Source organism: Enhydra lutris, unplaced genomic scaffold (assembly GCF_002288905.1).
Source record: "Enhydra lutris kenyoni isolate GAN:26980312 unplaced genomic scaffold, ASM228890v2 scaffoldscaffold9, whole genome shotgun sequence".
Classification (NCBI taxonomy): Eukaryota; Metazoa; Chordata; class Mammalia; order Carnivora; family Mustelidae; genus Enhydra; species Enhydra lutris.
The window spans coordinates 79,836,776-79,847,173 of record NW_019154093.1 but is presented as its reverse complement, the minus strand read 5'-3'; positions in this window follow the sequence as shown (position 1 = coordinate 79,847,173).

Below are 10,398 nucleotides of genomic sequence, written 5' to 3'. Positions count from 1 at the left end.
CTAGCACCCCTGGGGCCCGCCTGGGTCGTGCAAAGTGAGAGATGAATTTCTGTGTCCCAGAGGTCTGCCCTGGTGCTTGCAGCCTCCCTCTGCCCCTGCACGTGGCAAAGTGACCCTCCCGCAGGCTGATGCTGCTGCACCAGCTGTGTCGAGAGCCAGACTGGGCAGGCCTCCAAAGCCATCATCATTTCCAGGGCACGATTAATCATCACAGGCCCCAGAGGCCCACAGAAGCTCCAGAGGCCAGAGCGACAGAGTACAAAGGAAAAGCTCTTGGGAACTGGGGTCTAATGCTTGGCTGCGTCCTTGGGCAAGTTTTTTAGGTTTTCACTAAATTTACTCATATGAGATTCAACTACAATTCCAACGAGAAATTCCTCCCTCTCCTCCTCCCCCTTACCCCGGCCACAGACAAATTCAACAAATGCAAGTTGGACATGTAGGTGCGAGGGGTACGGGTACAGTCCCGCCATGATAGCATCACGGAAACCCTCCCCTGATGAGAGCACAGGTGTGTTCATCACATAAATGAATACAGAATTGTGCCCCTGAGGAGGGGTTCATGGTGCTGGAGTCTGACGGTGAGCTAGTCAGAGAGGTCGGGGAATGCTTTTTGATGAGGCTGCGACTGACGGGAGACTGAAGGACCAGGAGGCAGTCACTAGCCACCACGGGGTAGAAGAGATTTCCAGGTAGAGGGCGAGGTCAGTTGTAAACAGCCAGCAGCTGGAGAGGTGTGGGAGGAACTGGAAGGCCAGTGGGCTTGCTGGGTGGGGAGGATGGCTGCAGTGCTAAGGATTTGGGCTTCAGTCTCCCAGGAGCCCCAAGATAGTTTAAAAAGGAGGGGATGGATGTTCGAAGAAAGAATGATTCTATCAGTACCTCATCCCCCTGTTCATTTCTCAGATCAACTTAATGATCACTTAGCAAGAGCTCACAAATCTGGGACATGGCAGATGTTTTGATGGAAGATACTTTGACATACAAAAGGGGTTGAAAAATCTGGAATGTGGGGTGATGTCTGAGAGTGTAGGTCCAGACGCTGTGTCACACGGGGGTCTGTGGGCCCCTTGTGGGGAGCTCAGCACTGGGCACATGGCACTGGATGGGGGTGGAGACAGGGGTCCCAAGGAAGGAAGGGAGACTATTCCAGTGTCTTCTACACCAAAGACCAAAGATGTCTTGTCCACTTCATAATCGGGATCATGGCGAGCCATTCCTGAATCTATTGTGGATAGAAAAAGAGAAAAACCTAGTGATTCTTTGGGCCTTTTACTGAGCCAGAGATGCCCTCTAAACCAAGGGGAGGAGCCACCTGTTATCTGACAAGGAAAAATGTGTTATGTCCATAACTGAAACTCAATTCAAGTATGTGCGTCCTACCTAAAGACATTTTCTGTCTATGCAACCTTTCTATGACCTCAGGGAATTAAATCCAGATCTGCCTGCCTGCCTGCCTGGTCACAGAGGTTAACTGCATGGGGTGGATACTTGCTGTTTGACCACAGGCTGATCGCTTAGGGATAGTGACTCCCAGTTTCTGCATCATGAGTTGGGAATAATACTCCACTGGGTTAGATGAGAGAATGTACGTACTGTGTGCAGCATGGCGTCTGGTCCTGTGGCCACAGATATTACAATGGCAGTTATTCTGCATGTGGGATGTAGCCGTGAAGCTTCCACAGAGATTGGGAAGGCAATGTAATCAACAGCACGGTGAGCAGTGAGGGACAATAGGGGATGGTGGGGACTGTGTCACACTGGGAACACTTACCTCTCCAAAGGGGGAAGCAGCTTCTCAGCTTCAACCATTGGCTGTAACACAAGAAGTCAGAACACAAAAACGTGGTCTGGCTTTTCCAGAATGGCTGGAAATCCTAGTTTATGATTTTGGTATTCAATTCAAATAAAAAACCACCAACGATAGCAACGAACAAAACGAACAATATCATGGGACACACAAAACGGGTCCTGGAGCAGAGCTGGACTAAAGGAAGCTAAAACAAAGCTTCACCAAGGCCAACTGTTCTCAGGAGTCAAATGTGTCCCGCAGATAAGACTTGAAGTGCAGAAGGGGCCATCAAGGCAGCCTGAAGGAAGTGCTCCTAACACGTTTGGGGAAATGCAGCTTTGTTAAACAGGCATACTGTCGTCATGTCCCACAGGGAGGATTTCGAGGAGGACAACTCTCATTTATCTGTCTGTACTGGGGCAGTTGCTCAATGACAATATCAGTGATTTACGCTCCCAGCCCGAGAAGTGAAGTGGGGGCCTTGGGGTGGGGGACACTGCAGGAGTTGCTCTTGGAGGCTGCAATACCACCAATGTCCACTGGAGGTCTCTCTCCTACAACTGATGGCATCACCATCCCTGACCAGGGGAGAAACCGCTGCCTCGGTCTCAGTGGGTCCCAAGGCCAGCCCCAGCCCACTGTGGAAGGATGACCACACCCTTCACGGGGATGTGACTGCCTATTAAATGTTTATGGGAGCCAAACTTGGATTTTAAAGGACAGCTCTCCTGCCAGCCAGGCAGTCTGTCAAAGGAGCCTTTCCTGTGTGCAAAAGTCCTTGGAGATACTCTCTGTACGCTTGGATCTCAGACAATCCTAAGAGTTTCTGAATAGGTCAGCTAGGTGGCGTCCCCTGCCCAGTCTCTCTCAGACGCTGACGCCAAGGGACCTGCTGTGTCCTTCCCCGATGGAGCCGAATAAGAAGTACAATCCCAGGCTTCAGAGGTTGCCCTGTTGGGAGTAGCTTTATCTGGTCAAAAATCCCCCGCTGAGAGGCCAGAGATCTGGGTTTCGGTTCTGGTTCTGCCACGGATTAGGCATCTGTCCTGAGTGTCCTTGTCTGTAAAAGGGACCTGATAGTCATCAAAAAATTGTTTCCAGTATTAAAGAGGAGTGCACGTGAAACATTTTTAAAAAACAGAAAGATATCTGAGTCATCTACATTGTTACCACAGGGTAGGGCTTGGCAAATGTTCCCTGGAAAAGGCCACAGAGTAAGTATTTCAGGCTTTGCTGGCTTTTTAGTCACTGTTGTAGCTACTCAGTTCTGCTAGTGTAGCCGGAAAGCAGCCACACACAATTCATAAACTAGCACGGCTGAGTTTCAATAAAGCTTCGTCTTGCAAACACAGGCCGTGGGCGGGATTTGGCCCGTGGGCTGTACTTTGCCCACCCTTACAGCATGTTTTTGTAAGGCTTGTGAGCTAAGAATGGTTTTATATTTTGGAAGCATCCTAAGAAACCAACAAAGGAGAGGCGACAGAGGCCAGACCGTTGGCGGCTCATAGAGACTACAGTATTTGCCATCCGGTGGTTTATAGGAGTTGGCTGACACCCCCCACCCCCACCCCTCAGCTCTTGAGCATGTCGGGCATGTCTTAGCCCAGGAGACAGCAGCTGGTCCCTGGATGCAGGGTGAGCTGGCTGGTCATGACAGCACAGGCAGGAACCGGGTGGGCGCTAGGGCCGTCACGCTCATGGGGCTGCAGGAGAGTGGGGCCATGTGGCCTCCCAGTTCTCTTTTCAGATGCCTCTTTTGGATGGGCCCTTTGAAAGGATTAGAAAGCCTTCCGTCTGGAAAGGAACCCATTATCAAGTGCAAAAGGCTTTCATTTCCTGAACTGTTTCCAGGGTTCACGGCGGCTCTGAACAGGACCCTGAGTCACTGGGGAGCCCAGGACTCCCGCCCACCAACGGAGCCAGAGACTGGAGGAGGGGTACTGTCAGGCCGGAAATGGGCCCTGGAACCAAGGCAATGCTTCTTCCTTCTGGATTCAGTCACACAGATGCACAGAGGCAGCAGCCACCCAGCCCAGAGAAACAGTGACCTTAGAAAAGGGAGAGAAAACCTGGCTGAGGAAAGCACGTCGTGCCTGTGAAATCATGGCGCACAGCCATGACGCCCCCTGTGGGGAAGGTCAGGAAGCCGGAACCCTTGGCAGGAGCTGTGTTGGTATGTTGGGCGGGGAAGGCAGGGGAGGTGGCACAGTTGTTATGGGTCTGTTTCACTCCTCTTCCATGCCCCCCCCACTTTCCTCTCACTGACCCCAAGGCAAAATGCTGTTAGGGAAACGGGCTGCTTGGCCCCCACCGAATCCTGTTGTCTACCATCAGGAAACTGGTGGCTCTTCCCAGTATTGTTATAGCTCCGAGGAGCTCAGGACAGACCTGGTGCCACTCAGACCCCGGGGTGGGGAGGCACTTCAGTCATTTTGAATAAGGAAAGGGTTAAGGTATAGGCAGGGAAAGATAGGGGCCCTGGCTGGGCTCTGAGGCTATTCCTGGCAGGCAGAAGTGCTAAGCCAGACTGAATGAGAGACAAGGAAACAGACCACCTGGCCTGGGTTGTTTGGGAGTATTTTTCTTTGGTGGCTACAGTGTAATCATAGAAAATGGCCAAACCTTAAAGAATTAAGTCATTAAGGGTGTTATCATTAGTCCGTGCTCAAACCAAGATGGCCCCAGAACCTCAAGTTTCCCAGTCAGTTCAAGAAAAGATTGTCACTAGAAGCCCTCAGGGGCAACCATTCAGGACCCCACTCACTCTAGAGAGCGTCTTCTTTGCTTTCTGCTCTCACCTTCCTTTACTTAATCAACTTTCACTTCCCTTCACACTTTGTGTCCACGAGATTCATTTTTTGACTCCATGACATAGGAACCAGGCCATCCTGTAACAATTTCATGGCAACTCTGGGCCTTCCCAAAGAATGGGCCTGGAAAAAAGACTTTTTTGTCTTTTTGTGTCACTTTTTCTGACTAAATATCATAGTTACTGCAGAACATTTGGAAAATATAGACCTGTATAAAAACAAGTGTACGGAATGATTTTAGACTGAAAAGCACCTGATTCATTCAGGAAACAATCATTTAATTGAGCACCTAGTCCCTGCCAGTGCTGGTCTCAGTTTGGGGGATATTACAGGAACAAGCAGAGTCCTTGCCCTCCTGAAGCTTCTATTCTAGTCAGTAGAGCAGGGGAGGGGCTAGAAGCTGATGAAACAGGGCACCTGTCAGGAGCCAGGAGCCAGGAAACGAGGAAACAGCTCGGTGGGTCTCTGGGTAAGTGTGTTTCAGGCAGAAGGAGCACAAGTGTGGCGGGAGCCTACCTGGTGTGGTCAGGGGTGTGAAGCAGGCCCCCATGGCTGGAGGCAGGTATAGAAGGAGAGGAGGAGGGGCAGCTGGCTGAGGGCTTGTGGGGATTTGTTGACCATGGGGAAAGCCTCAGATTGTTAGCAGATGAAACAGAAATGCCACATAGATGCTTAAGCCACAGAGCAACATGACCAGCCTTATGGATTGAAATACTCACTCTGGACGCTGGATGGAAAGTCGGCAGAGGCTGGGGCCCTGGGGTTTGCATGGGTGGGACCTGGGAAACCGGTTAGGCTTCCATGGTCGTGCAGGGGAGAACTATTCCTTGAACTTCCTGGACTCCCCTGCCGGGGGCTGAAAATTAAACTCAAAGAGGCAGATCGATGAGAGAAAAGCACACTCATTTTATGTAATTTTTACAGGAGCGTGAAAGCCTTCACAAGAGAACAAGGACCCGGCGCAGTGACCAGAGCAGGAAGCTTTGATACCTTTTACACAAAGAAACAATAAATTTTGAAGAATTGAGAAGATAAAGGGTTGGGGCCAACAGTAGCAAGAGGGGAAGAGGTGACAAAGTTTGCTTATACAGCCTTCTTGGCTCCAAATTCACTGTCACTGGTGCTAAGGACGTCTTCGTTCCTTCGGGTGCCTTTTACACGGGAGATTTATTTCCTGCTCGCAGGAGCACAAAAAGCGCCAACGCGTCTTTCTTGCATCAGCTGTTTCTTAGGCCCCTTTAATTAAAACAACATGCTGAGGGGGCACATCTGGGGGTGCCGTGTGTGACGCCTCTGTGATAGTAATCCAGCTCTGTGAGTGGAGGGAGCTGCCCTGGTGGAGGCCGGAAGCCCCACCTTCTCAGCAGCCTCCGAGGCTCCCCTCTAGAATCCCAGGGTGCCTCGGAGCACAGTTTGAAAACCACTGGACTGGACGGTCTCTGAGGGCCCTTCGGGATCTGGTGACCCTGTTTGCCAGGCTGTTTGAGGCCCGGACCTGGTTCTGTGAGAGCCTGCCTGGTTTTCATTATCCACGCCTCTGAAAAAGCCTTCTTGAGAACCGGACAGTTTTCAGGGTCCAGAGCGGGGGAGATTTTGGAAAATGAACTCAAATCCCATGTCCAGACCATGGCCAGCCCTCTGGAGGGATGGTAACGATGAGTAAAACGAAGTGCCTCAAGGGATTCACTGACTGGGATGGGAGATAGGAAGTCACACAAATGACCAAAGGTCGGGGTCTGTGACTTTCCCAGACACTCTTCTCTGTCTCCAGGGGCCGGACCAAGGGCATCTGGAGAGCTTTAGACCACACCAGCTCCCAGAGAGTTCCCCAGAGACTCTAAATCGGTGGGCCCCAGTCTCCCCAGCCACCCAGCCCATGCTTGGGTTATCTCCTTAGTGTCCCTGAACCTCTCTGCTGGGCTGAGCTCTGGTCTGTGACACCACTTAGAGCCCCAGAACACAGCCAACATGGAAGAAAGTGTTCTTACTGAGTCCCACAGAGCCCACAGAGGGAGAGTCCTTGCAGGAGAAACAAGTGTGAGGTGAGGCTTGCCGATCTGGTGGGACCCTAAACTTCACTCTAGGACCCGAACACAATCAGACATTTCCAACCAGAGAGAGAGAAGCCTGGGGTGGGGGGGCGGGGGGTTGCTGGGGGGGGGGAGGACAGAATGAAGCATCTGGGAGTGAATGGTATTTTTCTCACAATTACTGGGAAGAAAAAAAAAATAGCAACAAAACCAGACCGAGAGCCGCCAACTAAAAAGATTTCTCTGAGTCAGACTGCTTTCCTGGAAGCTGTGAACTTTATCCTCCGGCAGCCATTAATCTAATATTAAGGCCCTTAACCTTCTTAATTGTTCTCTTTCAGCATCGGCTGGTTTCATATTAACCTTCCAGGCTTTCCCATAATGCAGTTACCTCCACCTCCAGCCAGGCTCAGGAGCGCCCGCTGGCCCCATGCCTTCCCCTCCCAGGCCTCATGGCCCGGTCCCCACTCCCCTGCAGGCTGCCCCTCATTCTTCCTGGGCTGAGCAGCAGCCTACTGGACACAGCGTGCAAGGCGGCCTGGGGCGGCTCCTGTGTTATTGCAGATGGAGCCTGGCCAGGGGAGAACACAGTCACTGCCTTTGGTGCTTAGCAGCCTCGAGGCATTTCTGTGGCTTGCTATTTGAGCTTTGTTTTCCTTCTCTCCTATGAAGAAGAACTCCTTGAAATTGTTTCTTGGGGAAGGACAAAGCCTCTCACCCAGAGGCTGAAGGCCTACTCGGGAACTGCCTGTGGGCCTACCTCGGATTCCCGCCCTGTGCCCCAGGAGGGGTGAGGGATGAGAGCCGCTGGAGGGCTGCGTCCAGAACGGCCCACTCAGGGGAGCCCCTCCTGTGACTGGCCACCTGGCCTGTGTTTGGGTTCTGGCCTCTCCTCAGAGTGGTGTGTCCCTTTGGGAGTGGGCCCTTGAGTCCTTGGGTAACTGCTGAGGGCTGGGGGAAGGTGTTTGGCCCCCCAGGAGAGGCCACTGGGATACTTTCTCTTAACCTAAATACTCACTTTTCAAACCCTTATTTCAGGGGAAATGGAGCCCCAGCCTGGAGGTGGGGCTGCAGGATTCATTCAGAAGTGGGAGAGGCGAGACCCTCCGAGAGGCCTTCTACCAGCCTCACTGTATCCATTCTGGGCAGGACGTGGTGGGGAGGGGAGTGGTCAAGACTGTCTCTTCCACACAGCACTGGGGTGGCAAGGCTGGGGCAAAGGGGTCGTGTCAGCAGCTTCTTCGAGGCCCGTCCCCACCAGAGATGGGCCTAGTTAGCATGGACCAAAGCCAGCTCTGCCGGGCCTTCCTGTCTGGGGGCCTCCAGGTTTGATGACTGTTTGGGGCTTTGGCTTGGTGAGGACACCCCACCAGTACCTCCTCAGACCTCAGGGTGGGAAAAAGGCAAGCCCCTCACACACCCAGTTCTTCTCTCTGACTGAGCCCGTGCACCCAGAGAGCCCACACCCTGTCCCCACCCCAGGACCGCTTCTCGGCTGTGTCATGATTTCCAGGCACAGCACCCCTGTCACGAGTGAACAGATCCCTGGGCTCAGTGTTGGGGGAGCTGACCCCTCTGCCCCAGAGCCTCTGTTGTCCTCTCTGAGCAGCTCTGGCCTGCACACTGAGGGAGTTCTTTCAGACCTTCTCCAATGCCAATTCCCACCCGGAGGCACCTTGACTTGTGCCCCTTTCTTTCCTGAGTGGGATACCTCTATCAGTGTGCGCCCACCTCAGGGGACTAGAGGACAAATCCCACAAAAATGACGTTGGGGCCCCAATGCCAACATGGCCTCCTTCACCACATGCCCCAAAACAGCTCTGTTTGCCTGGCACCACACACAGCAAGGGGGTATCCCCCAGCTCTGCACTCCCAGGCTCCCAGTGTAGGGAAGGCCCCCAAACCACACCTCATGTTCATGAACTTAACCTTGGCCTGAAAGGCACTCTGGAAGAGATCCAGGTTCTCTCAGCCACCAGTAGATGCCATTAGGTTGGGCAGTCATGCACAGCCCTTCACGTGAAAATACAGAAGAGGGTCTCTGACCGTGTGAACCTTCGGGGGTCATGGCCCTGGAGGTGGACATTTCCCTGGAACTGTCCCAGGTAACAGGCAAATGGGGCTAAAACAAACAAACAAACAAACATTTCTAAATAACAAAGCACTGTGTTTTTATTCTGTATTTTATACAATTGAAGCTTTAGAGGTTTTTTTTCCCTTTTATTAGGTTGTCAAATGTTCAAAATGATATCCAGAGCTGTCCAATTCGCCCGTCAGTCCAGCCTACTGATCTGAAGAAGTAAGACTGAGTAGGTTTAATTGGACCATCTCAGGGGTGAGCTGGGTATCTCTCAGAGTCAGGCAGCAGCACTCACCAAGGACCTGCGGTCAGCAGAGCCCCGCCTGGGATCTGTGCGAGGCCACAGCCAACCAACCCAGAGGTGTACTCATGGGGCCTGGATACTGTTGAGAAGATAAAGTACATGAGCCTGATGGGGGAAAAAAAGTCACAAGATGAGGAACAAAGCATGTGATTCCACTCAAAGGAATTAAGGGCAAACTCACTAGGAGCGGGAGGGTTTGGTTGCCGAAGGGATTAGCCAGGTGTGGTTAACCACGGATGGAGGAGGCAAGCTCTACCCTGGGTTTGGAGGCAGAAGAGAGAAAGTAGAGGAAGGTCTCCATATTTGGGTGGAGTGGTTAGTGGTGGGGGTCGGGGGCGTGGGGTGAGAAGGAAGAGGAGCAGAGGGGCCAAGGTGGCCTGGAGAAATCAGCCAGGGGTCTAAAAAGTCACACTCTGGTATAGCAACCCCTCCTCCGGCCTCCACCCCAGACGTCCAGCACCCCTGCGTCTCTCAAGTGCGGGTCCGCGGCCTGGGGTGCCGCAGTCATTGCCATAGCAACCAATTATTCTGTCACAGAGACATGACTCTGACTCCAGGTGGGTTATGAGCAGAAGGCACACAGGAAATGGCTAAGTGACAGAGATCTAGTTTTCCAGCAAGTAGCCCTGCTAATAAAGAAGAGAAAATGGACAGACCAGAAGATAAATGGAACAGGGATGAGCAAAGGCTACATTTTGCGTGAGGCACCAGCTGTTTGCTGCAAACAACAATAGCAGTTTAATAGGTTCAATGGGAACGATGCCGGCAAGGGCAGCCTCCGTCAGCCTGCAGTCTAAGGGGCAGGGCCGGGCATGCGCAATACGAGGCTTGTGAGACAGAAAGGGGGATGCCTGCAATGTGTCCTCTCAATCTTGCACGTATTCCTGATGATGCTTTTCCTGGCAACAGTGGCTCAGCAGCCCCTTGCAGGACCCCAGCTTTCCTCTGTGCATGGGTGCGTGTGTGAATTATCTCAAGGAGGATTTGTCAGTGCTACTTGGGAGTTAGTAGCCCAAGTACAAACCTTACTAATTAGAAAGAACTGGGGGAAAAGTAAGTCTGAGCCCCCAGCGATCTTAGGAGCAAAGACGTTACTGCTCTGAAGGCGTGACTGCCGCCATACCTTTGTCAGAATGAGTCAGGTCAGCCCGAGTCTGCTCCTCGCACTTCAGGACTGAGGGCAAGCCACTTGCCTGTCCTGGTCCCCATCTTGCAAAGGGGGAGCTGGACTCCGGATGCAACCCTGGCGCTCACCCTTGTTTTCCAGCTCTGTCTAGAGCAGAGGCCGGCTCTGAGGGACACCACTGTAAATGTCAGGTTTATTTCAGGTGTCCGATGTTTTCATAAAGCAGATTCAAGACACGTGTTCATCTGCTGTTCCA